Source organism: Peromyscus leucopus, chromosome 6 (genome assembly GCF_004664715.2).
Source record: "Peromyscus leucopus breed LL Stock chromosome 6, UCI_PerLeu_2.1, whole genome shotgun sequence".
Lineage (NCBI taxonomy): Eukaryota > Metazoa > Chordata > Mammalia > Rodentia > Cricetidae > Peromyscus > Peromyscus leucopus.
The window spans coordinates 65,560,744-65,587,197 of NC_051068.1; positions in this window are offsets into that span (position 1 = coordinate 65,560,744).

The following is a 26,454-nucleotide window of genomic DNA, read 5'->3' on the forward strand; positions in this document are numbered from 1 at the left end:
GAAGCAATACTCCTTCTAGGAATAGCCTAAACAGGAGACCCCAACCACCTCCTGGATTATGTAGAAGATGTGGCAAAGGCCGACATTGGACCAGTGAGTGCAGATCAAAAATAGATATACAAGGCAACCCTTTACTGGAGGGAAACGCCTCAGGGGGCCTCTTGCAGGCCCCCAAACCAAACGTAGTACGAACATTCCCTGCCACTGTGGAAGAAATTCCTCTCCAGGACAACTGAATAAACCAATGCCTAATGTAAAAACCGATACTGCAATGGATGATAAAACAGCTTTGATAGCTGGATCACAGTTTACAAAGAACACTATAAAACAAATATTTTGGCAGACTTCCATAAATGAACAAAGACCAAAGCTTAGAATTCGAATTAATGGCCTGGTTCTGGAGGGCCTGGTAGACATAGGTGCAGATGTGACTATAATTACACCAAAATCATGGCATCCGAATTGGCCTCTTCAAGAGGTAGATGTCCAACTGTTAAGGATTGGCACCCTATCTCAGATAAAACAGAGTTCGAGATGGGTTGAATGCATAGGGCCAGAAGGACAGAGAGGAAGGCTGAAGCCTTATGTAGCAAATGTAGCAGTAAATCTTTGGGGCCGAGATCTGTTACAACAGTGGAATACCCAGATTAAAATTCCTACACTTTCAGAAAAGGAATACAGACCAATGCATGTTTCTAGGAATAATATCATAACGTGCTATAAAAATCAGTCACCAACCATTCAGGCTGTTCACAAACAGAGCACGACTGTTGTTGAACTCTCAGAAGTACCAACTGCCTTACCTTTAAAATGGCTAACTAATAAACCTGTCTGGGTTGGACAATGGCCTTTGACAAAAGAGAAGCTACAAGCTTTAGAACAGCTGGTTCAAGAGCAGTTAAATTCTCAACACATTGAAGAATCTACCAGTCCTTGGAATTCTCCTGTATTTGTTATTAAAAAAAATCTGGTAATTGGAGAATGCTGACAGATCTGAGAGCTATTAATAAAGTAATTCAGCCAATGGGCTCCCTACAGACTGGGATGCCCTTGCCCTCTATGCTACCAAAAGAATGGCCTATAATAGTTATTGACTTAAAAGACTGTTTCTTTACCATACCCTTACAGGAAAATGATAGAGAAAAATTTGCCTTCACAGTACCTAATTATAATAATTCTCAGCCAGTCAAGAGATATCAATGGAAGGTCCTCCCACAGGGAATGTTAAACAGCCCTACTTTGTGTCAATACTTTGTGCAGAAACCATTAGAGATAATTCGTGTAAAGTTTCCACAATCCATAATTTATCACTATATGGATGATATCCTATTAGCTGATCCAAAGTTAGATACATTAGAAAGCATGTTTGAAGAAGTAAAAAAAGTTTTGCCTCACTGGGGACTGCAAATTGCTCCTGAAAAAATACAAAGAGGAGATTCTATTAATTACTTAGGATATAAGATAGAGCTACAAAAAATTAGACCCCAAAAGGTACAACTAAGAAGAGATAGATTGAAGACTCTTAATGATTTTCAAAAGTTATTAGGAAGCATTTCCAACTTATCATGGGAATACCCAAAGATGGACTACAAAATTTGGCTAATACTCTAGAAGGGGACAAAGAATTAAATAATCCAAGAGAATTATCAGCCGAAGCTGAGAAGGAATTGGCTCTAGTAGAAAAGACAATTTGAGAAGCACATGTGGATCGTGTGGATCCAGAACTTAAATGCATTCTTGTCATATTCCCCTCCAGACATTCCCCAACAGGTATTTTGATGCAGAGGGAAGATATTATATTGGAATGGATATTCCTACCACGTAAACCAAATAAGAAATTAAAGACTTATATAGAAAAGATCTCTGATTTGATTCAAAAGGGTAAATTAAGACTTCGCCAGTTGACAGGAATGGACCCAGCAGAAATTGTAGTACCATTAACTAATGAGGAAATTTCATCACTATGGAAAGATAATGAATACTGGCAGAGAGCCTGCAGTAACTTTTTGGGAGAGATTAACAACCACTATCCCAAAAGCAAGAGAATAGAATTCATAAAGAAGACTGAATGGGTCCTTCCTCACATTGTACGACAAAAGCCAATTTCTGGAGTCCTCACATTCTATACTGATGCAAATAAATCAGGGAAAGCAGGATATAAATCAGGAGACTTAAGTAAAGTGGTGCAAAGTCCATATAGCTCTGTACAAAAGGCAGAACTGTATGCCATTCTTATGGTACTGATGGACTTCACAGAACCCTCAATATAGTCACTGACTCTCAATATGCAGAGAGAGTTGTTTTACATATTGAAACTGCTGAATTTATTCCTGATAATACAGAATTAACATCATTATTCATACAATTGCAGGAAATCATCAGAAAAAGGGAACATCCTATATATATAACACATATCAGATCCCATACAGGTCTGCCAGGACCTTTAGCACAAGGTAATGATGAGATTGATCAGTTACTAATAGGTAATGTGCTAGAAGCTTCAGAATATCATAAGAAACACCATATAAATAGCAAAGGTTTGAAGAAGGATTTCTCCATCACTTGGCAACAGGCTAAGGATATTGTGAAAAAGTGTCCTACTTGTTCCATCTATAACCAAACTCCATTACCTGCAGGGAGTAATCCAAAAGGTATACAAAGAAATGAAATTTGGCAGATGGATGTGTTTCATTTTGCAGAATTTGGAAGATTAAAGTATGTACATCATACCATTGACACCTATTCAGGATTTCAATGGGCAACTCCTATGAGTTCTGAAAAGGCTGATTCTGTGATTACACACCTATTAGAAGTTATGGCCATCATGGGAATACCTGTACAAATTAAGACAGACAATGCCCCAGCATATGTCTCCAATAAAATGAGACAGTTCTTTGCTTATTATAATATAAAGCATGTTACAGGTATACCACACAATCCCACAGGCCAAGCAGTCATAGAGAGATCCAATCGAACTTTAAAGGATATGCTAAATAAACAGCAACAGGTAACAATGACTCCTAGAAATAGACTGCATAGTGCTTTATTAACCTTGAATTTTCTCAATGCTAATGAGAAAGGAACAACAGCTGCGGAGAGACATTGGACGACAGACAAAACTCCTGAGCTAAACCAACCAGTTTATTTCAAGGATGTGCTGACCTCAGAATGGAAACCTGGATATGTTCTACGTTGGGGAAGGGGTTTTGCCTTTGTTTCTGCAGGAGAAGAAAAGCTATGGATACCAACAAAATTAATAAAAATTCGATTCGAACAGGAAAAACCCCTTGATGAAGAGAAGCAAAAGATCATCCACCAATGTGACATCTCTACAAGTTGTAAGAAAAATTTAACAATCAAAGGGTGGGGTAGGGTTCTGTTTTTGTCTTTCCAGGATAATGGAAATACCCATCTTCCAAAACTCATAAGGCCTTGGATATCCGGATGTTTACAGCAGAAAGGAAGAATCTATTGGTACCAATCTACACATGGTAAAATCTCACTGTCTAACATCTTTCTCTCTATCAATCTAGAAAAGTTGTGGTTCCAATTCAATTATAGCCAAGCTGGCTTTGGAGATGGAATTGGCTCACTCCTTCTCTAAACCCAAGCATATTGCTAAAAGAAAAGTTTAAGAGATTCTTCAGTCCCATATCAGAAGAGCCCTCTGGTGTGAGACAGAAGGAAACCAATAAAAAGGGACCATTGTCTTCTAAATTCTAATTCTCTCCATGCTTACTCTTGATTTCTCAGAATCCTTTCTTACATGCTATGTCCTCTTTAAATCCAAACCTCCCATTTTTGATAACAAATAAGTTTTTCCAATAGCAATCTCAGAAGTCACCAGAAGGAAGATGGGGCCCCAACAACAACAACTCTACCCAATCCAGAATGATGCCATGGTAATCATCATCATACTACACTTCTTGCCAGAATTTCAGACAATCTTACCCATTACTCTAAAACTTGCTGCAGAACCTACAGTTAGTCTAACTGAGATTTAACTATCTGAGCTTTCTCACAGTACCCAACAGAGATAACATCACCCCCTAAACGGCAGGAAGCAATTCTAAGAAAACGACGCCCCTTCTCCCTTAGGTTTCATAATTCTCAGGGTTATGGATGACGGTTATAGGGTTGGGGGTGGAAGAAAATATTAACTCAGGATTGTAAAAAAAAAGGGGTTGGGGGAGAAGAAATGGAACGGATAGGTATAAGATATGATGGTAAATCATTGTATATACTAGTAAACAAACTTAGTAAAATAGCAACCTTAGATAATTTGCACTGTAATTTGTACTGTTATAGATTCTTATATGTTCATACAAATGTAAACTATTTTTATACTCCTGTTTAAGATAATTTGTATATTGATACAAATACAGAACTATATTTGTTATAATGTACATATATTTCTACTCTTATTTGAAACATTTTTATATTGATACAAATGTAAATTTATATCTGTCATACTTTATATATGTTCTACTTCTGTTTAGGATATTCAGTATATTGATATATATTTAATATTATTGTCATATTGCATATCGCACTATATATTCCTACCTCTGTTATAAATATCTTGTGTATTGTCACAATTTTGAAGTCATCGTTCTTCACCATACATTTGCTTATAGACTGTTTACCTTATTTACGTGAAGCCTTAGTCCTTAGGTTATTTCGATAGATAAGATTTATAGATTTATAGTCGCCTATGCCTGTCATCTCTATAGTTACATTAGTTAGGTTATCCAGATTTACAGATACATAGGTCAGATGGGCAGGTAATCTTCAAACACTTCATAGACCTGGAGAATATGGCATTTAAATAACTTAGAATTCTGTTGACGTGAGACACAATTGCTCCTGGCTGCACCAATTGATCCCGAGAGAATGTTGGGCTTCTAAGACATTTCCATTTGGAAGTTTGTCTTTTGGCACAAAATGGCCTACTGGGCAAAGAACTGCCCTTGCTTTGATGGCTGACAGTACAAATGCAATGCTCTCCTTTCTGGACAAGCGGGACACAAGGAAAGCGACCACTGTACTCTGCCAAGACAGAGTAAGATGGTCTTTCAGAAATCCTGCTTCTGAAAATGGTCTGTCAGATACTCTAGGCCTGTAGCCAATTTGAATGCACCAACAATGCTGAGAAACATTAGGTGACTGTCCAGGCTGCCAGCTGTCTTGGTCTACTCTTGCAAGATTCCCGAAAGTTGCTTGCATCCATCTACCATTTCTCAGGTACCATTATGTTCCTTCTCAGGTCTTTGATGGGATTGAAGACTAGCAGTTATAGTTACAACTTAGTATATATAATATCTTAGATAGAACATATTAAGTATTAGATTCAGGTTCTTTAGGATAGGACACCTTTGAATGATCTTTATAACATGCTGTTTACCTATGCTCTATACTTCTCTGGATTTTAGTATGTGTTTCTTGCTTGATATTGTTTGCATTGGTTGTAGTTACATCTTATCTAGGTCATTATCTCTCATTATTTCTGGACAATATTTGATAACCATTCCTTTGTATATAGTCTTGTATTAGTTTAGAACCTTCTTATTTAGACAAAAAGGGGGAGATGTAGTGGGTAGCCATTCCAGCTTGGTTCTGGAAGTTCCAACCCCCATTGAGACTCTGGCAACTGTCACACCTACAAGGCGGGGCGAGGGGAGGCGCCTGGGGACCCGAGAGCTGGATGGGTGAGCGCTCACTCTGGGCGCTCTCTCGGTGCCGGGACGCTGACCGATGGAGACTGACTGTGCAAAGCTCCGGAGAACACCGCTGGACTGCGTTACACCTTCCCCAGACCCTGCGACCTACCCATTACTTAATTTGTGAGTTACGCCATTAAATAAATATCCTTTTAACTACGTGGAGTGGCCAAAATAATTTCTCCAATAGACCCCCTTAGACAACAACTGAATATATACCAGTCCTGTCATTGGAAGCCTTGCCTAGCACTAAGATATAGCCAGTTCAGACTCCTTATCACCTATAACTAAGAGTCCTCATAGGATTACCCTCACAGATTCCAGGAAATTTCTACTGCACTAGATTTTCACACTGCTCCTGAAATGCCCCCCCCCCAATTCTAGCCATCTCTCCCCATACTCTCTCTTTCCATCCCATCCCCCCCAACCTGATCCCTCCCATTCCTGTCCCCACCCACCCTTAGTCCACCTAATCAATCTATTCTATTCCCCCTTTCTAGGGAAATCCATGCACCCTGACCCCCAGAGCCCTGCTCTTTATTTACATAAAGTACCTAACTTTACTGGGTCTATGAGTTTGTAGGTGGGTGGTCATTACCTAAAGACGACTATCCACTTATTAGTGGGTACGTATCATGTTTGTCTTTCTGGGTCTGGATTACCTCACTCAGAATTATTTTTTTCAAGTTCCATCCATTTGGTTGCAAATTTCATGATGTTATTCTTTTTAACATCTGAGTAATACTGTTTGTGTAAAAATTGAGTAATACCATTGTATAAATGTACCATATCTTCTTTATCCATTCTTATGTTGAGGGACATCTAGGTTATTTCCAGTTTCTGGCTATTATGAGTAAAGCTGCCATGAACATAGTTGAACAAGTGTCCTTGTGGTATGGTAGAGTGTCCTTTGGTTATGTGCCCAAGAGTGGTGTAGCTGGGTCTTGAGGTAGGTCAATTCCAATTTTCTGAGCAGCTGCCATACTGATTTCCATAGTGGCTGTATAAGTTTGTCCTTCTACCAGCAATGGGGGAGTGTTCCTCTTGCTTTGCATCCTCACCAGCATAAGCTGTCACATGTGTTATTGATCTTAGCCATTCTGACAGGTGTAAGAAGGAATCTCAAAGTAGTTTTGATTTGCATTTCCCTGATGGTTAAGGATGTTGAACATTTCTTTAAGTGTTTCTCAGCCATTTGAGATTCCTCTATTGAGAATTTTCTGTTTAGAGTTGTGCCCCATTTTTTAATTGGATTATTTGGGCTTCTGATATCTTTTTTCTTGAGTTTTTTTAATTTATCTTGGATATTAGTCCTCTATCACATGTGGAGTTGATAAAATCTTTTCACATCCTGTAGGCTGCTGTTTTGTCTTGTTGACTGTTGTCTTTGCCTTACAGAAGCTTTTAAATTTCATGAGGTCCCATTTATTTAATTGTGGATCTTAGTGCCTGCTCTAATGGTGTTCAGGAAGTTGTCTCCTGTGTCAATGTGTTCAAAGCTATCATCCACTTTCCTTTCTATCAGTGTTATTGGGCTTTATGTTGAGGTCTTTGATCCACTTGGACTTGAGTATTGTGCAGGGTGATAAATGTGGATCTATTTATATTCTTCTAAATGCTGACATCTAGTTTGACCAGGACCATTTGTTGAAGATGCTTTCTTTTTTTCCACTGTGCATTTCTAGCCCTGTTATTAAAAAAAAAATCAGGTTTCCTTAGGGGTGTAGATTTATGTCTAAGTTTTCAATTCAATTTCATTGATCAAGATGTCTTTTTTTATGCCAATAACTATGTGGTTTTTATTATTCTAGCTTAAAATCAGGGATGGTGACTCCTCCAGGAATTCTTTTATTTTTTCAGGATTGTTTTAGCTTTCCTGTTTTTTTTTTTCCATATGAAGTTGGACTCAGAGGCTTTCAGTCTGAGGATTTGTGGAAACAGGATCAGCTGAGGAGTTGGCAAGGTGAGGTTGGCTGTGGCTTGCTCTGCTTCTCTGATCTTTCACCCCAGTATCTGGCTATGGGTTTTTTTATTATTATTATTATAAGATCATCTAAGATTCAAATAACAGTGTTGTTTCCCTGATTTCTTTTTCAGTCCATTTGTCATTTGTGTATAGGAGGTCGACTGGCATTTCTGAGTTAATCTTGTTTCCAGCCACTTCACTGAAAGTGTTTGTCAGCTGTAGGAGTTCCCTGGCAGAATTTTTTGGCTCACATTTGTGTACTATCATATCATCTGCAAATAGAGATACTTTGACTTTTTTCCTTTCCAATTTGTACCTATTGATCTCCTTCAGTTGCCTTATTGCTCTAGCTAAGACTTCAAGTACTATATTGAATACATATGAGAAAGTAGACAACCTTGTCTTGCTCCTGTCATTAGTGGAATTGCTTTGAGTTTATCTGCATTTAATTTGATGTTGGCTATAGGCTTGCTATAAGTTGCCTTTATTATCCTTAGGCATGTCCCTTGTATCCCTAATATCCCTAGGACTTTTAACATAAAACAGTGTTGGATTTTTTTTTCAGAAGCCTCTTCTGCATCTAATGAGATGATCATGTAGTTTTTTTTTTCTTCAGTTTGTTTATATGGTGAATAACATGTATCAATTTACATATGTTGATGCATCTCTGTATCTCTGGGATGAAAACTTCTTGATCATGGTGGATGATAGTTTTGATGTATTTTTATATTTGGTTCAAAAATTGAGTATTTTTACATCTATGTTCATAAAGGGAACTGGTCTGTAATTCTCTTTCTTTGTTGGGTCTTTATGTGGTTTGGATATCAGGGTGACTAAAGCCTTGTAAAATGAATTGGGCAATGCTCCTTCTGTTCCTATTTTTGTGGAATAATTTTAGGAGTAGTGGTGTTAACTCTTCTTTGAAAGTCTGGTAGAATTCTGCTGTACAACCATCTGGCCCTGGGTTTTTTGGTTTTGTTTTGATTTTTGGTTGGGAGACTTTTAACGACTGCTTCTATTTCACTTGGGGTTATAGATCTATTTAATTTTTTTATCTAATCTTTATTTAGCTTTGGCAAGTGAAAAAAATTATCCATTTCTTTTAGATATTCCAATTTTGTGGAGTATATGTTTTTAAAGTATGTCCTTATGATTCTCTGTGATAAGTTTTGAATCCACAGTTGCTGGGTATCTGCTGCCACCAATGTAATAAGCCAATCAAGCCAAATTAATAAATCCAGGTTTAACGAACAGAGTGAAGCAATCCTGGGTGACCCTTGGGAAGGCAGGGAAAGAGTCACATGGCAAATATAGCTACCAGGCCTTAAGTAATCTGTAAGCGTGTCTTGAGCAGCCCCAGGGAGGGGCTGGCTTTTGGTGGACTTTGAGGGGGTGGGGGAAGGGAATGGGAGGGCAGCTCTAGGGAAGGGGCCGCTGTTTGGTGGGCTTTGAGGGGGTGGGCTTGAGGAGAAAGAGAGATGAGGGAGGGGGGTTGAGGTGGAGCTTCCACCAGAACACTCTGGATTTCCTTGGTGTCTGTTGTTATATCTCATTTTTTGTTTCTGATTTTTTTTTTTTTAAATTTAGATATTCTCTCTCTGCCTTTTGGTTAGTTTGGATAAGGGTGTGTCTACCTTGTTGATTTTCTTGAAGAACCAAGTCTTTGTTTCATTGATTCTTTGTATTATTCTCTTCGTTTTATTTTATTGAATCCACCTGGACCTGGACTCTTTTGGTTGAGAGAGTTTTTTATTGCTGCTTCCACAAGTTATGTGTCTGGTTAGATTGTTGACTTTTGGTTTAATTTTTGTGGTTTGACTGAACCTGGAAATTCTTTCATTCTTTTTAGACTTTTCAATTAAATGGTGGTCAGATCTTTAAAGCATCCCCTATGACATTCTGAAATTTGTGCAGTTGTAATATTTCCCTGCTCACTTCTGACTCTGTTCACTTGCAGCCTCTCTTTCTTTCTTTTGGTTGATTGGATTATTTTTTGTACTCTTCTCAAATAACCATTTTTTAGACACACAGACTCTTTGGGGTTGTCTGTTCTGCACTTTTCCTCCTCCAACTTGTAGTTTCTTTCTATCTAGTAGGTGTAGTTGTTATTTGTTCTTGTTTTGCCAAACTTTTAGTCACATCACTAATTCATTTATTTCTGCTCTTCCTAATTTTTACACATAGGTTCTTAGAGCTGTGAATTTCCTTCAGAATGTTTATAATGTGTTACAAAGGCTTTGCTCTGCTGTGTTCTGGGTTTCATTTAGTTCCAAGAAATTTTTAATTTCTTTCTTGATTTTTTTTAATGTTTCATCACTTAGTAGTATGCTGCTTAATCCTCATGATTTGTATATTTTCTAAAGATTTGTTTGCTATTGATTTTAAGTTTCATTGCATTATGGCATTATGGTCAGATAAGATATAGAGTTATTTCAGTCTTTCTGAATTTGAGTTTTTTGTTTTTGCTTGTTTGTTTATTTTGTTTTGTTTTTTGTTCTAGGGTGTTTTCTATTTTAGAGAAGCTTCCCTGTGCTGCTGAGTAGAACATATATTCTTTGGTGTTTGGGTGGAATAATCTTATCACTTAAGTCCATTTAGTATATAATGTCATTTAATTCTGATGTTTCTCTGCTTATTCTTTGTCCAAGTGACCTGTTAGAGAAAATGGAGTATTGAAATCATCTGCTCTTGATGTTTGATGTTAATCTGTGTCTCTAATTCCAGTAGTACACTTTTTATGAAATTGAGTACACCAGAGTTTGGTGCAAATATGTTTAGGAGAGTAATACCTTCTTGGTTAACTGTTTCATCAATTAAAACTAAGTATCCTTCTTTATCTCTTTTGGTGTGAAGAGATATTTTAGTGTGAAGTCTTTTTGTGAAGTATTAAGATACTAATGTCTGCTCACTGCCTGAGTTCCATTTGTTTAAAATGGTTTAAAGAGCTTTTGCCCATCCTTTTACTCTAAGACAGTGCCTATCTCTAAAGCTATGTTTAATGTAGACAAAAGATATATGGATGTTGTTTATTGATCCATTCAACTGTAGCATGAATCTTAAAAGTTCTTATTAATAAAATCAAACCCGAGGCCAGTTATTGGGGTCAATGCTGGTAGATCAGAGAGACAGAACAAGCCACAGCTATCTCACCTTGGCGAATCCTCAGCTGGTCTTGTCTCCTCAGACTGGAGGCCTCTGAGTCCTCATCCGGAATGGGTCTCAGCTGAACTACTGCTCAAAAGCCTGAATGCTTAACCAGCCAAAATCTTCCAGTTTCTGGTCCTCACGCCTTATATATCTTTCTGCTTTCTACCACCACTCCCTGGGATTAAAGGCTGGCTTTCTGGGATTAAAGGTGTGAGTCACCATGCTTGGCTATTTCCAATGTGGCCTTGAACTCACAGAGATCCAGAGGGATTTCTATCTCTGGAATGCTAGGATTAAAGGTGTGAGTGCCACCATTTTCTAGCCTTTGTATCTAGTGGCTGTCTGTTCTCTGACCCCAGATAAATTTATTAGAGTACACAATATTTTGGGAACACAATACCACCACATTTCCTCTCTTTTTGTCTAAAATTAAAAAAGCTTATAACTAATACAAGAAAAACTATCTTCAATAAGTATATGCAATATACAGTCAAGATTACATTAACAATGTCTAGTCCATTAATATTTGACAGATCCAGACAAAAAACTCCATTATATATATTAACAATGTCCAGTCCAGTAACATCTGATAAACTCAGACCAAAAAATTTTCATTACTTATCTTATTTAAAACAAGTAGTTCCTTTTTAAAAGTAGATTCCATAATCTCCCTTTTTATCTTATCATATCCATATTTTCTCTTTTTTCTTTTCATAATAGATTCAGTAGTCTACCTTTTGTCATTTTTATATCTTTCCCTTTTTCTTCAGTGTAGGTTCAATGATCCACCTATTTATCTTATTATTTCTTTATCTTTTTCCTCAGAGTAGATTCGATGATCTATCTCATTCAACAGCCTGTGTCTTTTGATTGGTGAATTGAGGCCATTAATTCTTGAATGCCATAAGTTGATTACAGTAAATCGTGTTGCTGATTTTTGGTGTTGCTGCTTGTGTTCTCAGTGGTACTTTGTATTTCAATAATTATAGCTCCATTTTTTCCTACACTCTTTTTGGCTATATCCATTCCTTTCTTCAGCCTGAAATATCACTTTCTGTATTTTCTTTAAGTTTTGTCTGTTGGAATAAATCTATTTGTGCTGTTTATATGATAGGAAGTTTGTCTTTCTCCTTCAATTATGGCAGATAGTTTTGCTGGGTACATTACTCTAGGTTGGCAGTAGTGGTCTTCTAGGACTTAAAATTGTTGCTCCTGCTCCCCTGGGTTTCAGTTTTCATTGAGAAATCATCTGTTATTTTGTTAGGTTTTCCTTTTTGTGTGATTTGCAATTTTTTTCTCTTACAGCCTTCAATACACTTTCTTTGTTCTGTATACTTAGTGTTTTAGCTATTTCCATGAGCCTTATATTTGTGCTTCCTTAAGCATCACTCAGATGTTGGTTCTCTTTGAGCTGTTCTTTGTGTCTTCTTTAAAGTCCTCACCTTTTTGATGAAGTTTATGATTGTTCTTTTTAAGTTTTGAAGCTCATCTAGATAAATCTCATTGCCAAACATTTCAATAGGATTGATGGATCTGTGGGAGAATATGGGAATAGTGACTTGATCTTTCATATTGTTTGTATTTTTTGACAAGATCTGCTTATGTTGACTTTTTTAAAGATTTATTTATCACATATACAGTTTTCTGCATGCAGGTATGCCTGCATGCCAGAAGAGGGCACCAGATCTCATTACAGATGGTTGTGAGCCACCATGTGGTTACTGGGAATTGAACTCAGAACCTTTGGAAAAGCAGGCAGCACTCTTAACCCCTGAGTCATCTTTCCAGCCCTGTTGACTTCTTTTGTTAGGTCTGTGTCTGATATGTATAGAGCAGAACAAGGGGTATGAAGACCAGGTTGGAACTACACATTCAATATGGTTTATGTGGAATGAAGTCAGATGTACACAAGGGGGTGGGCTGACATGCAGCATATATGTGCAGGCCCAAGCCTGCCATTTGTATATGGAAGGGAGGGACAGGAAGACTCACCTGATTATACCCTGGAACACAATGTACAGGATCTGGCTGGGTGAAAGTTTGGAATATGGTAGGCGAGTGGCCTGTAAATTGAGGGTGAGTGGGGTGTATCCCGGCCAGAGCCGGAGGTTATAGGCTGTGCATGCAGGAGTGGCCAGACTAGACCAGGAGACTGGATATGGGACCCAGGATACAGCAGGAGGTGTCATGAGGTTACAAAGAGGGAAGGATAGATGGGATCATCTGACTAGTTCCTGGCTCAGGATGTGCAGGATATGGCACACAAGGAGGTTAGAGGTTACAGGTGGTGGGACAGCATTTTTCTTATTAGTAAACAAATAATTAGTGATAACAGTTGTCTCAACAACATCTCATATAGATTTAAGCCTAATGTCTATGGAGTGTGTTTCTTGGACTATTGAGTTAAAAGACTAATATTTGGAGATACTTTCCTGCTGGGAATTTAAAATATTCAAGTTGCCAAAATTAATCACCTTTTTATAATGTTAAGGCTGGTTGAGGATCTAGTCCTCAGAGGTTGCCTGGGCTCCAGGGAAATCTCTGGCTCCTCTACTCTCTCTCTTACCAGTTTTTCTATTCATATGATTAGTTTGACTGTGCATTTGCTTAGAAACCTGGAGAAAAAGTTCCTCTATGTCGACCCTCCTCTTTGTAGTCTGGACACCAGAAAGAGCTCAGCACATGAAATCTCTATGGCCTCTCTGTAAAAGAGAAAGGATCACTTCACCCAGGTACAGTACATTTGAGAAATTCCCCATAGTCCCCTGAGACCTTGTGGACCTTGGAGGGCAAAAGAAAGGTATCTTTCTGTGGGGCCCCACAGAAGCTCCCTGGTAAGACCTTACTCAAAATCAGAGAATCTGAGCTTGCTTTACCCAGCAGGGCTGCATAATGGGATGATTTGGCCAGGGGCATGGGTACCAGGTGTTATGAAGGGTCTATACTTGGCTATATATTGTGCTTTGATCTTGAAAGGGGGAGGTCTTTTGCCTCTCCCCTTGGTAGTATATAAAAAGCCCATTGGAATAAATCTCCAGGCAACTGGGTATTGATCCCAGGCCCTTCTGAAGGTATCCTGTGTCTCCGTTTTTCTTCTCATCTCTGCCTATATTTCTATCTAACACTTCCTCATTCTTCTCTCTTCAACAAGTCAGAGCTGGACTCCTACCTATGATGCCTGAATGTGGAACTTGGGTACAGAGGATTAAAGAGAAGGAACACGGCAGGTTAAGTGGGCATGCTCAGATAATTAATTAGAGTGCAGTGAATTTCTTTTCTTTGGAAGTGATATTATAAACAAAGAACAGGATAATAGTAGAAGTTAGGCTGCAGCAAATGATCTATCTATCTATCTATCTATCTATCTATCTATCTATCTATCTATCCATCCATGTATCTACTAAGTTATGTCTAAAGTTGTATATAAGTAAGTCATAAAAGTTTTAGTCAAGTTTGAGAAATATAGGCTTTAGGTATGAGGATATGGTGAAGGTTTAGTAGAAAGTAACTGAGGGTAAGAGCAGGTTTTCCCAAGCATGGGATCTTGGACACAGAAGGCAGAGTCTGGCACCAACCAAACACTTTGGACCCAGCCATCTGAGAACAGCAGTAGCAGCAGCAGCAAGAGCAGCAAGCAGCTGCCCCAGCCAGGCAACGGCCTCTGAAACCCAAGGGGTATCATCTTGTCACAGGCAGCAGATGCCGAGAGAGAGCTGGCACAAGCAGCAAGGGTCTGCATGCTTTCTGCTATGAAGGAGCCACAGCAAGGAGAGCACAGTCAGCCAGGGTGCTTGTGAGAGCCCTGGACTGGGCATGGCTGGAGGTTGTGCTCAACCTTGATGAATCCAGCAGAGATGTAGCGGGAGAAGAGAACGGCAAGCAGTGGTGAGCAGCAGAAGCCCGGTGGAGATGAGGCAGCATTCCCCAAGGGTGAAGTAGTGGTGGAAGAAGTGCTGCGGGCTGAGGGTGAATGCTGGCTGAGAGGACGCCTGGGCAAGACGTGCCCCCAGCGTGGAATGGCAGCATGGGAACAGCTGAGGTAAGGCAGAGCTATGCTCTAGGCTAACCGGAGGAGATGCGCTGGAGCCCAGGCTACAACCAAGACCAAGGCTCTGGGCAGGCAGACACAGGAACTGCTGAGATTGATGCAGCCTGAGCTCCCAGTGACAGGTTGTGGCTGGAGACATAGAGCTGCTCTGAGGACAGCATTCAGCCTTGCAAGTGGGACAGTGCACAGAGGACACCAGATCACTGACTGGCAGAGAGGTAACAGAGCCGGGGTGCAGCAGCCACGACTGGCCAAGGCTGGATTTCCTCCCAGACCCAGGGTGCTGAGTGAGAGCCATAGCTTATGGTAGTGGGCAGCATCTTGAACTCCTATGGTGCCAGGCAGTTGAGAGCCTTTGGCCTCAGGACACTGGGGTCTCTGGGTGGACAGGCTGGAGAAGGGAGGTGCAGATGGACCAGGACTATAAAAAAAGTAGACTGAGATGGAGCCAACAGATAAAGTCATGCAACTTCTTTTTGCTGGCAGGGAACAAATGTGTGATTTTTTTTTCTTTTTGGTTTTTTGAGAAAGGGTTTTTCTGTGTAGCTTTGGAGCCTGTCCTGGAACTCACTTTGTAGACCAGGCTGGCCTCAAACTCATAGAGATCCATTTGGCTCTGCCTCCTAAGTGCTGGGATTAAAGGCATATGCCACCACTACCCGGCTACGTGGCTCCTTTAAGAGATGGCTTTCTGGTTTATGCTAGCTGCATGGAGGTCTCTTTTGAGAGAGGTCTGAAGTGGCTCAGCTATGGTGACTGATGTCACTTGGCCCTGGGCCAGAATTTCTAGGGGAAGACTGCCTCAAAGTGCCTCTGTAGCTGAGAGTGGGGTTTCAGAGACTCTGTTTTGAACTAGGGTTGTTGCATGCAAGGGAACTGCAACAAGCTTTGGTACTGAGACTTTTTGTATTTGGAGCTTTTGCTTCAAATTCATTATGACTTGGACAGCTATACAAAGACTTCAGGGCAGCTGATGAGCCAGGCTCTAATCTTGAGCTTTCAGTGGAACATCAAGACTGGTCAGAACTGACTTTTTTAACTTTTCAGATTTCAGAAATGAGACAGTTTTGATTTCACCTGCAACTTAACTGTGGTGACTCATGATTAATGTACCCTCTGTTTTGTTAGTAGAAAATGTAAATAGTTCTATTGAGAAATTGCATTTGGATGTTTGCTAAAGTTTATGAAATATAAATAGTTCTATTAAGAGTTTGCTTTTGGATGTAAGTTTGTGAGAATTGTAATTGTGTATAGTAATATTCATGATAGGATGATGATGTTAACCTGTTAATATTAATGAACCATGGTAGGGTGATGCTAAGGAGTTCTTAGATTTGATGCAGTCGCATCAGGAGTTTACTGATTTACTTGATGTGGTTGTATCAGAAGTTTAATGACTTAAAAAAGGTTTGATGCAGCTAAAACTGCTATAGACATCTTAGACACATTTAAAAAGGCCATTCTATCTTGATCATCTTCTACTCCTTTTCTAGGAAACATAGCAGCCATAAAGAGCAGTTGTATTGCTATGATTATTCAAGCTACTTGCAAGTTCTTAGTGGGAAGGTTGATTCAGAGCTGCATAGAGTTAAGCTCTGTACCCTCACTTGAGACCTTTATATTATTAAGAAAGGGAAATTTGTGGGACCCCAGAGGATCTGAGCTTGTTTTACCCACCAGGGCTGCATAATGGGATGGTTTGTCTAGGGGCATGGGTACCAAGTATTTTTAGGGTCTACACTTGGCTGTACATTGTTTTTTAATCTTGAAAGGGGGAGGTCTTTTGCCTTTCCCCTTGGTAGTGTATAAAAAACCCATTAGAGTAAATCTTGAGGTGATTGGGTATTGATTGACCCTGGGCCCTTCTGAAGCTATCCTGTGTCTCTGTCTTTCTTCTCATCTCTGCCCATATTTCTTTTTTTCTTTTTCTCTTTCTTTTCCTTCCTTCCTTCCTTTCTTTTTCTTTCTTTCTTTCTTTCTTTCTTTCTTTCTTTCTTTCTTTCTTTCTCTCTCTCTTTCTTTCTTTCTTTTACACAGGATTCTCTGTGTAGTTTTGGTTTCTGTCCTGGATCTTGCTCTGTAGATCAGGCTGGCCTGGAACTCACAGAGATTCACCTGGCTCTGCCTCTCAAGTGCTGGGATTAAAGGTGTGTGCCACCACTGCCCAGCTCATCTCCACCCATATTTCTATCTAATACTTTTTCATTCCTCTCTTCTCCCCAAGAACCCTTTGAAAGGTGGGAGCTGGACTCTCACACCTTTCCTTTTCAGTTCTTCTGGCTACATCAGAAAAAAACCTTTAGTTATGGTTATTGAAAACCATGAAAGCCAGTTACACCATTCTGGTGTTTTAAATTATAATATTTCAATAAAAATGAGACAAAACCTAAACTGTTTTAAGTAATTAGACATACTTTAATTAGACATATATTTAAGCAAAGGTTTAACATTAAAATATTAAACTTTGACCTTAGAAATTTTAATAACATATACACAAAGTCTCAATGTTCATGTTTGCTATGTGAGTTGTTCATACCTTTGTAGTTTGTTTAAACTTCTTAGGGGGAAATGCTGCCATCTTAATCTTTATCAGTAATCAAAGAGCTCATCTGTGACAACCTCCTGTAGCCATGCTTTTGATTTTAAATAAATCACAAGTAGCAGATAAAGAAAAGCAGCAATATATAGTAAATTATCATCAAACAGATATTTAAAACATCAAGCAAACTGAGGTTTAAAAAAAAAAGTCCTGTCAAAACTATAATGCTAGAATAAAAAAAAAAAAAAAAAAAAAACATTAGGAAGGGATGACTTCAGCCTAAGTTCCCAGAGCTTGGTGGGTACAGAAAGTAAAGCAGACAACACGCATGGAACAGTGTTAGAGAAAGCCAGGCTCAGAGGTGTTGGGAAGAAAGAGCAGGCTTTACACTCTTGCATAGCCTGCATCTCCACCTTCCTGCCCCAAGCATATTTATTTCTCTCTACCTCCAGATATTGTGGCTACTCACTGGAAGCAGACTGTCTAACACCTGGTAGTCCATCCTTTGGTTAGGATAGGTTAGTTAGGATATGGGCTTTTCTCAAGTTTCCCTGGGTGGTTGAAAATTCAAAGTTGGTAGCTATATATTAGGGACCCATGTTTGGGAAACTGTTAAGTCCCCTGTGGACACCAGTAAATATATCATTCACTCTCAAACTACCTTTGTACGGTCCTGACCACCAAGGAATGGTTTGTTTTTCCTTGCATTTCCTGTGAACAGAGTTCTCTGGTCACTAATGTACTTTCCTTGGCCCTTTCCCACGCTGCCAGGGAATTTTATATTCTAGGGATAGTTATGGATCAACCTGAAACCTAGGAGCCACTGTAGCATGGTGGGGATATGCATCTCTCCTAAAGGGGGGATCTGAATACTCTTCTAGATGTGTTTTAAATCCAGGATGAACCCCTGAATCTTTGGAAAAGAATTACTTCACTGTGTGCAGAGGAACACACAAATAAAGCAAAAGCATCTTGACAAGATAACTTCTTTTGGCAAAAAGAGTGTTCCAGAACCCAAACTAGGCTAGTGAGCAGATGCTACCAAAGTGACCTCTGTCTTTTATCCCTGACATAGATGGTGACTGTGTCTCAACTCAGTGGTAGGAACTTGACTTCATTCTGACGTGATTGGCTATTTGGTGCAAAAAGAAAGGTGCGGGCTCATAAAATATGGGCCTTTGTATTATTTTTTAAGGTTCAGGGGACATTACAGAAGAGGGGGTGGGAAGAACGTAAGAGCCAGAAGATGGAGGAGAGCCTAGGTACTATGAAACACTGTCTTCTGAATACGACGTAGCCATTGCAATCCCAAACTCACAGCAGCTGTGGTTAATTGCACAAGACTGGTCCCACCAACATTCAATCACGGATGGGAGAGGGGGTGATAGGGCCCCAGTCTTTCTTGAGGAGCTATTAATGGTTAACAGATTTCCTCAGTGGTGTTGCCACTGGTAACTTTCCTAAACTCCATGAAAGCAGGAGAGAGGGTAGTTGTAAAGAGGAAGGGCTCAACAAGAGAGACAGGAACAAAATAGAGCAATGAGGAGTCAATCAGATAAAATACACTGTGTCCGTGCATGAAATTACCAAACGATCCAAATGATGGATTGTTTTTAAAAAGTTGCAACAGCATTTCCATAAGTAGCCTGGGTTCACCTCAAATTCACAGTTCTCCTGCCTCAGATTCCTAAGTTTTGGGTTTGTAGATATGCACCTGGCTCAAAGATTGATACGAAATCCCTTCCATTTCGAGGTCTGGCCTTCCTCTGTGATGCTGATTATCTTTCTGCTGCGTTGGATATCTGTTTGTTTCAGTGTCCTGAACTCCTTCTAGTTTACTCTTAGGTCATTTTCAACACGTGCCTCCTATTATAAAAACTACAGCTACGACCTTCGCATTCTAAGCATAAGGAAACAAGAGAAGAAACACTTCCCAGTTGAGTTGGCTCCTTTCCTTTGAGGGATTTTCCAGAAGCACTACCCAGCAATTTCTATTTACATATCATTGCCCAGGATGCCATCTTGTTGACACCCTGTCTGCAAAAGGTCAGGGGAGAAATCTTCTCCCATTACTGCCTCCTGCCGTTACTAAAAAAGGAAGATCCACTGCCGAGCAATCATCAGTCAGGTCTGTCACCCTGTCAGTCACCTCAAGTGCTTGTGGACCTGTGTTACACGGAGTTCAGAGATTTGGGCTGAGGCATACATAAGGTCAAGGCTATAGACCTCCAAGGTATCTCTCCTCAGCTCAAAATTAAGCCAACCCGTTTTATAGTTTCCATGCCAATAAAGACCCTAAAACTCATGCCTAAAATGTGAGAGTCTTTCCGCTAAGTGCTCTTGGGTTCAAATTAGATCTCAACAAAACTTCACATCTAGTTAGATTATGTGAGCACCTTTCTTCATCACTCTCCCAACAGACTTGCTTCCCACTAGATTGTACTTAACTATTGCACTCTAAATTTCCCTCATATTTTAGTTATTAGGAGCACAGCTCTCATAGACATTTACTACAGAGCATACAGTTGTAGCCTCCAAATCAGAAATAACAGCTCCTGAGGGTTTCTCTTAATTAAGACAGGAGAATCAGAAGCACACAGAACAAAGCATATAAGAAGATTCTAGAAGGTTTGGGAGGGGACTAGAGAAGTAAAGAGGATGGAATAAGAATCTAGCATTAGATCAGGAAACCAAAGACTTGGAGGGGAAGAGATTTGGAGAGAGCAGGTGCTGTGATAGGTAAACTTTGGACGTCTCCTAAAGAGACCTTTTAGAAGGTCACACCGTGTGCTGCACCATTCACCACATTTTACCAATTCCCCTTTCTGCCACCTCTTCAAGAGTCAAAGGATCAAGAACTTTGAAGGTTTCACATCTCTCTCTCTCTCCCTCCCTCATTCCCTCCCTCCCCCACCCCGTGTGTGTGTGTGTGTGTGTGTGTGTGTGTGTGTGTGTGTGTGTGTGTCTCAAAGTGCTGCCTTGTCAAAATGGTTTTGGTGAAAAATCAGGGACTAAGATCCTCTGGAAACATGCAAGTCTATTTTAAATATTGGGCAAGACTGACTGAAGAGAGCTTCATAACTGTGGAGACTGGAATGTTGCAGAAGAAGAGTCAAAATTATCTTGGAATTTAATCTCTTTAATAACCACTCCTTGTCTCCTTTTGTGCCTGATCTAACACCCTGTCGACTACCTGGAGAAACCTTTAGGAATCTATTAACTTACCAAACCACTGGCTTCAAAAGCTTCGAACACAGAAATGCAGTTTTAATTTTTCAAAGAGGATCAAGTATAGTCCAAAATTAGATTGAGAATTAAAATTATGAGTGTTTGAGGTACAATTGTGGGTATAGGAAGTCTCAAAGGTGTCCTTACTTAAGATAGATTCCTTGAAATTTAAACATAGAAAAGACAATTAGTTTCAGATGAAGACTAAGAACATGAACAGCAAAAAATGCCTGAATATGAATGTTTACTTATCTCCTACTGCTGTTCTGATATGAACAGGGTTAGGAGACAAGATGTCTAACATGTAGAGGAATGAAATTAGGTCACTCTAGCTCACCCTGCATAAAAGTCCACTCCAAATGGATCAGGAACCCTAATATAAGGCCTGATGCCCTGAAACTGCAACAAGAAAAAGTACAGAGTATGCTTTAACATGTAAGTATAGGCAAAGGATTTTTGAATAAGACTCAAGCGTCACGGGAAATAAGACCAACACTTGACAAATGGGATGTTATGAAACTAAAAATGCTTCTGCACCACCAAGGAAACAGTTAAGTTAAAAGGTAGCTCCCAAAATGGAAGAAAATATTTTCCAGATATGTATCTGGCAGATGGTTAGCATCTAGACTACACAGGAAATGAAATTAAACTCCAAGGAAACAAATAACTCAACCAAACAGTGGTTCAAGGAACTAAATGGAACGTCCTCAAAGGAATTACAAATGGCTAGGAAACGCTTTTAATCGGGGTTCCGCATCCTTTGTCAGTAGGGAAATGCAGACGTGTAGGGGAGACAGGAAAATGGGGAGTGGGCTTTAATTGGGAAGTGGGAAAGGCGGTCAGTGCGGACGGATGGGAAGGAGGAAGGAATAACACTACGGAGATTTGGGAAAGCCTTAGGGAAATAGTCTTTTATATTTACTTACACTGGCATGTAACACTCATAAGTGTATTTGTATGAAGTATGTTCTGCAGCTTTGCCACTGGAGCTGCCAATGCTCCCCCAGGAACTACCGATCATCTGACAAACATCTCAGCACCAGGCGTGAGAGACCTCTTTTTGAGTCGTTGGTCAAGGAAGCTCAAAGAACTCCCAAGACAACATAGGCTGTTGCTGCTGCCCTCGGTTGCCTTGCAGAAGTTGAAGGTTAAGTTCCTGTTGCTGAAGACGTGATGTGCTTCAGATACAGGACTCAGAAGATGTGAGCTGGGTCTGACCTGAAAGCCTCCTCCCTGAAGATGAGCTTTCATAGTACCAGAAGGTGCTGTGAAAGATGCCAAAAACAGTGAAGCCATCAATAATCCAACCTGGCTGTGATGCCTATGAACCACAACAATGACCAGCATGGCAAGAAATCCCTAAAGGGCCCAGTGGTGGTGGCCTTTAATCCCAGCACTCACGAGGGAGAGGCAGGCAGATCTCTGTGAGTTTGAGGCCAGCCTGACCTACAGAGTGAGTTCCAAGACAGCCAGGATTGTTTCACAGAGAAACCCTTTCTTGAAAACACACACACACACAACAAAACACACAAAAGAGAGAGAAGAGAAGAAGAAGAGAAGAGAGAGGAAGAGAAGAAAGAAAGAAAGAAAGAAAGAAAGAAAGAAAGAAAGAAAGAAAGAAAGAAGAAAGGAAGTCCCTAAAGGTGCAGTAGCAGCACTCATATACTGCTAGTAACCATCAGCTCTCCAAATGGACTTATGGACTTAAGGCCTGTTCACTGGGAAGGAAAGATGGCCAGATACTGGAAAGTTAGCCATCTGCCCAGGGCTAGTGAGATTATGGATCTCAGGAGAACCTACAACTACAACTTTACTAGACCAGCATCATTCCTAACTGCAGTCTACCTAGAGATTAGAGTAGCTCTCCACTCATCATCCAAGAAGCATCTCTGCCGCAGATGGAGACCATCACAGAAAAACCATAAACTGGTTAAAAGACAGAGAGTAACCAACCAGCCCCAGCTGATACAGCTACAGCATAATTCATACACCTAAGGTTCAGGGATCTTAGAAGAGGGGACAGATAGGGGACCCCATTTTCAGGTTTCCTAGTGGCTTGACCCAGCATATCTGCATTAGGAGGATGATTAGGACCATGGGCCTGAGTGCAGATGTCTGAGATGGTCTGCACTTGGCTGTGCTGGGGCAAGGTCTTTTGTTCCACCCCTTGGCATTCCTATAAATACCCTAGGGCAGAAATGGGCCGGTGGAAAAGGATCCAGGCCCACCCAAGTCTATCCTGTGTGTTCTCTCTGTTTCTCTCCCCTCTATTTCTAACAAAGTCTCTTATCCCTCATTCCTCAAGAGTCCCTGGAGTAAATAAATGTGGGGGCTGGTCCGCCACAGGCAGAAATATTGTAAAAGCCAGAAGATCAGGAAGTCTACCATGAGATTGTAACTCCTAAAATGAAAGGGAAGGTACACTCATGACATCACAATAAAGTAGCTTCTTTTAAAAGACCTGGACAATGGCAACACTAATAGATATGATAACACGGAAGGAGAAATTTCATGGTGCCCTAACTCTAGACGAAGAACGACAGACAACAGAGAGGTAGAATTAGACTTCCTCAGGGATGAGCCCCCTAACTGGTTACCCAATACCAAGTGGTCAGCCCTTGAATCATGTATTTATAAGCAAAACTTAATTGGTTTAGTATGTATATAGAGCAATAATCAAGGAAAAAGAAGCCATGAATTTGGGAGGAAGTAAGGGAGGGACGTAGAAGGGTTGAGGGAGAAGGGGGAGAACAGGAGAAAAGGGAAGGGGGAAATAATATAATATTATACTTCAGTTAAAAGAAAAAAATTAGTGACTCCCCTCGGCTCACTTAGAATGGTCATCATCAAGAATATAAATAACTACAAAAGAGAGAACCCGTGACTAAAGAGGTCTTAGAACCAAAGGTGTGCTTAGATGAATTGACATAGCATCAAACCACCTTCTAAATATCTGTGTTTATACCTATAGACAGAGATTAATATCAACCTTAATCAGAAAAGACTCTCTTTATAGTGAATGGAAAGAAATGTGTAGGTATATAAGATGCTAAAAATAAAGGATGGTTACGGGCTCATCTCTAAGTAAGGCATTTATACCACCCCTTCAGGCTCAGTGAATATTGTGGAAAAGGGTCTTGGAAAGAATTTTTTTAATGGTTTAAATCATTTCTTTATTTAAATGGCAATGTATATGTCTTCCATGTCTTTTTTTTATTAAGAGATTTTCTATTTGTTTTACATATCAACCACGGATTCCCCTGTCCTCCCTCCTCCCACCTCCCAACTCCTCCCACCTCCCAACTCCTCCCCCCCCACTCCCCCAGTCTTGGAAAGAATTTAAGAGCAGGGAGATATGGAGAATGGTTGCAGTACACCATCTTTTAAGCATGACTTGGCCATGGCAAAAATGGAATCACAGTAGTTGTGTCTTCTGGTCCTGGACCCACCCAAATTGGGCCATCCTGAATCACCCGGCTCCACCACTTACTGCAGATCTATTGGAAACTAACAGACTGTAGAGGAGAGAGACATGACAGAGTTTTGTACCTACTGATGGCCTCATGGGGCTCTAGTAGAAAGTTCTAGACCTGGGGACACACAGATAGCCCTGGTTAAATTCACCAAGAAGCAACGCACAAGAAAAGGTGAAGAATACAAAGGAAGTGTCTGTAAATAGGAAAGGGGACTGGCTGGGAGAAGGAAAGAAACGAGAGAAGCTGTGGGGAGAGGACCCAGAATACATTGCATATGTGTATTAAACTGGCAAAGAACACATTGGTTAACAAAACACCTGTAAAAATGAAAACAGCGGGGCGTTGGCGCACCTTAATTCACACTCGGAGCAGAGAGTGATTGAGCAGCTGGCTACAAGTGAGCTCAGAAAGGCAAAGACACAGAAAATTCGAAAAACAAAAAAAAAAAAAAAATGAAAACATAAGATAATTGGATATCCAGTAATTTGAGACTGAGTTGAGACAGCAACTTAAGTTGCTCACGATTGATTCAGATTTATAGAAAACCAGGAAATGGGCTGATAAAAACTAGAAATAGAAGCAAAGTGTGCAGATTCAGGGTATCTGTGAGAAAGGGTGCCGGGGACCAGCCTCAGCAGTTTCGGGGGTCTGAAGGATGGGATACCTGGAAGGTGCAATAACGACTCAGAGACAATGATCATGCAAGCTGACAGGTCACTTCGGGCTTCTGCAGTTGCTAAGTTTCTTTTTCTTCCCTGGCTTCTCTTAGCTTCTCTTAGTTTTTCTTAGTTTCTCTTAGCTTCTATTAGCTTCTCTAACTTCTCTTGCTTTAGCTTCTGCTTTTGCCCTGGTGACCTCAGTCTTTTATTATCATAAGAAAAGGGGGAACAGAAAGAAAAGGGGAAATCACCCAATACAAAATGTTCTCATGATTCCAAAAATTATTCTTAGAAAATCACCAATATATTCTTCATCATCTTTTACTAAACACAGGAACTATCCCAGACTTAACACCAAAGCAAGCATAATCTGTTTTTATTATTAATGATTATACAATCTTTTGAGCACTTGACCCAAAGGCTAACAACATGCAATTTCACAAAAAAAAAAAGGTAAAAATAAGCACAGTGGTCAATGTACCAGACAGTCATTTCCTTATCACACAGTCTGCTCTGACCTCAAGACCCCTGCAGCTGCCTAAGTTCCTCCTCAGCAAACGCCAAGCCCTGTGACTGGTGGGCCACAATGACCTCAGATAAGAAATCTGTCCCTGCAAGTCAGCAACTTCTGTCCTATATCCAACAATTCCAAGGAAGACCTAATCTAATTTATAGAGCTTCTATGAAAGGAAGCTCACCTTTCTTGGCAGCTCTTTTCAGTCTAGGAACCCAATAAAGCTTGTAGCAATCACTCCATCAGTTGTCACATTGTCTCCACACTCCTTCAGGATGAATAAAAAAAAATCTGAATTAAAGTTGCCATCTCCCGTTCTTGGTGGAGGCCACTATTCTCCTCCTATTCTAGGTTCCCACATTTAGTTTGCCATCCCATCTGTATGTTACTCCATCCAGTCTTCAGCCAATACCCCTTAGGGTCTCAAGTTTTACACAATGTCCTTGGAATATCCTCAGAAACTGAATTATTCATTGTGTCCAATTTGCATCCAGTGTGTTGATACACATCATACCATGTGCTACAGTTGACCATACATTCGGTACAGTTTATCCAAGCCTGAAAAGCTTCCCCAGGCTGCAGGTTTTTTCCCATGAACTACATAACTGCCTTGACCCCAGCCTGGATGATCACCTCTGTATAATTTCCTGTGAAATTTACTTCATTCCTTTCCTGCATCATAGAAATCACCATTGGTCTAGGAACACAGAACAGAAAGATCAGATAAAAGAAGAAGACTAGTATTCCAAGAAGTATTTATATGGAGAAGAGCATGACATGTGCACGCCATAAAGCATGACCTTGGGAAACGTAGGCATTTCTGCCTTGGCCCTCTAGAGGCATGCTAAGCAGAAGATCCGGAGGGGAACACACGGAGGGTTGATGGTCCACAATCTCGGATCCTCTTTTCTCTAGTCTCTGCTGGCAGCACGCCAGCCATCTTATATGCCCGTCCCCAGCAAAAGGGTTAAATGTGAGGGAAGTGTTAAAAAAATTTAAGGAATTGAGACCAGAAATTAATCAATTTGCACAGCAGTTGAGAAAACATTCTAATCACTCATAGGAAAGACACCCAAGGACTTTAAACCCCAGCAGTGGCCCTGTCTGGGGCACCATGGCAGCTAAGAGATACACAGGACAGGAGGCTGTGGCCTCCA